This window comes from Schistocerca serialis, unplaced genomic scaffold (genome assembly GCF_023864345.2).
Source record: "Schistocerca serialis cubense isolate TAMUIC-IGC-003099 unplaced genomic scaffold, iqSchSeri2.2 HiC_scaffold_1211, whole genome shotgun sequence".
Classification (NCBI taxonomy): domain Eukaryota; kingdom Metazoa; phylum Arthropoda; class Insecta; order Orthoptera; family Acrididae; genus Schistocerca; species Schistocerca serialis.
In genome coordinates, this window is record NW_026047416.1 from 115001 (window position 1) to 117500 (window position 2500).

A 2500-nucleotide genomic window follows, 5' to 3' on the forward strand; every position below is an offset into this window, starting at 1 on the left:
CATCCGGAAGCATGCCCAGGATGACATCGGGCGGCGTGCCCCGCCCCAGACCTATGACTCGATCCAGGGCAGAGAAACGCTGGGCGGAAGCAGGTAGCCCCGCCAGATGCTCCCAGATGGCGGCGTCAGTCGGCCCCTCCGGCGGCGGCCCGGTGGTGTCGGCCGCGAAGTCCTCGGCTGCGTCGACGGGCGGCGCAGCGGCCTCGCCCGCGTCAGGCAGCGGGCTCGCTGCTCCCCGGCGGGGCGCCGGCTCTTCCCCCCGACCGATCTCAAGCGCCTCCATGAACTGGCGGACAAGCTGCTTGTGGGCAGCTTGCCGCCGTCGGCACTTGATTGCCTCAAGCGTTCGGTCGGGGAACATCCTGATGAGTTCTTGATTTACAAAGAAGAACCGGGCGTCCCTCTCGAGGAACAGTTCGGCCTCTGCCTTGGCGAGCGACAGGACTTCTTCCTCCGTCCACCTCGCGCGATGCCTCTCCGTCACGATCTCCGCGTTGGCGGCCGCAAGATGTTGGCGGCGGCGATGGACCCCGAGACCATTCTTGGTGGTGAAGCTGCGGTGGCACTCACTACAGGCGTATACTGCTGCAAAAGTTACAAGATTTTCGGCACGGCCGGTTGGCCGGCTAGGTGCTGGGGGAGTTGGGGTGGCACCTTCAGCGGAAGGGCCACCACTTATTCTCTGGTTACTGCCCCCAACTAAAAAAAGGGATAATGCGAGGGGGGGCTGGTAACCCCCCCAAGCCCCTGGTGCGGTCTTCCACTCTGCGAAAATCAGCGGGCCCACGAGAAGGGGAGAAGACCGCAGGAGAGGAGAGGCTAAGAGGGCTAGGCCCATGTATTGCGCATCACTCTCCCTGTAACCATAACCCAAGGAAGGCACCTCGCAGCAGCAGCACGACTACCCTTAAGAGAGTCATAGTTACTCCCGCCGTTTACCCGCGCTTGCTTGAATTTCTTCACGTTGACATTCAGAGCACTGGGCAGAAATCACATTGCGTCAACACCCGCTAGGGCCATCGCAATGCTTTGTTTTAATTAGACAGTCGGATTCCCCCAGTCCGTGCCAGTTCTGAGTTGATCGTTGAATGGCGGCCGAAGAGAATCCGCGCACCCGCGCGCCCCCGGAGGAGCACGCTAAGGCGGACGCGGCCTCGCAGCAAGGAAGATCCGTGGGAGGCCAAGGCACGGGACCGAGCTCGGATCCTGCACGCAGGTTGAAGCACCGGGGCGCGAACGCCGCGCAGGCGCGCGCATCCTGCACCGCCGGCCAGCACGAGGCCGACCAACGGCGAGAGCAGACCACGCCCGCGCTAAACGCCCGCACTTACCGGCACCCCTACGGCACTCACCTCGCCCAGGCCCGGCACGTTAGCGCTGACCCACTTCCCGACCAAGCCCGACACGCCCCGATCCTCAGAGCCAATCCTTATCCCGAAGTTACGGATCCAATTTGCCGACTTCCCTTACCTACATTATTCTATCGACTAGAGGCTCTTCACCTTGGAGACCTGCTGCGGATATGGGTACGAACCGGCGCGACACCTCCACGTGGCCCTCTCCCGGATTTTCAAGGTCCGAGGGGAAGATCGGGACACCGCCGCAACTGCGGTGCTCTTCGCGTTCCAAACCCTATCTCCCTGCTAGAGGATTCCAGGGAACTCGAACGCTCATGCAGAAAAGAAAACTCTTCCCCGATCTCCCGACGGCGTCTCCGGGTCCTTTTGGGTTACCCCGACGAGCATCTCTAAAAGAGGGGCCCGACTTGTATCGGTTCCGCTGCCGGGTTCCGGAATAGGAACCGGATTCCCTTTCGCCCAACGGGGGCCAGCACAAAGTGCATCATGCTATGACGGCCCCCATCAACATCGGATTTCTCCTAGGGCTTAGGATCGACTGACTCGTGTGCAACGGCTGTTCACACGAAACCCTTCTCCGCGTCAGCCCTCCAGGGCCTCGCTGGAGTATTTGCTACTACCACCAAGATCTGCACCGACGGCGGCTCCAGGCAGGCTCACGCCCAGACCCTTCTGCGCCCACCGCCGCGACCCTCCTACTCGTCAGGGCTTCGCGGCCGGCCGCAAGGACCGGCCATGACTGCCAGACTGACGGCCGAGTATAGGCACGACGCTTCAGCGCCATCCATTTTCAGGGCTAGTTGCTTCGGCAGGTGAGTTGTTACACACTCCTTAGCGGATTCCGACTTCCATGGCCACCGTCCTGCTGTCTTAAGCAACCAACGCCTTTCATGGTTTCCCATGAGCGTCGATTCGGGCGCCTTAACTCGGCGTTTGGTTCATCCCACAGCGCCAGTTCTGCTTACCAAAAGTGGCCCACTTGGCACTCCGATCCGAGTCGTTTGCTCGCGGCTTCAGCATATCAAGCAAGCCGGAGATCTCACCCATTTAAAGTTTGAGAATAGGTTGAGGTCGTTTCGGCCCCAAGGCCTCTAATCATTCGCTTTACCGGATGAGACTCGTACGAGCACCAGCTATCCTGA

The 2500-nt window shown here is 61.0% G+C and overlaps 1 pseudogene; it reads right to left on the reverse strand.

Annotated features, from left to right (window-relative positions):
- Positions 1–2500, reverse strand: part of LOC126435573 (large subunit ribosomal RNA) — a 7902-nt pseudogene that overhangs the window by 4112 nt on the left and 1290 nt on the right.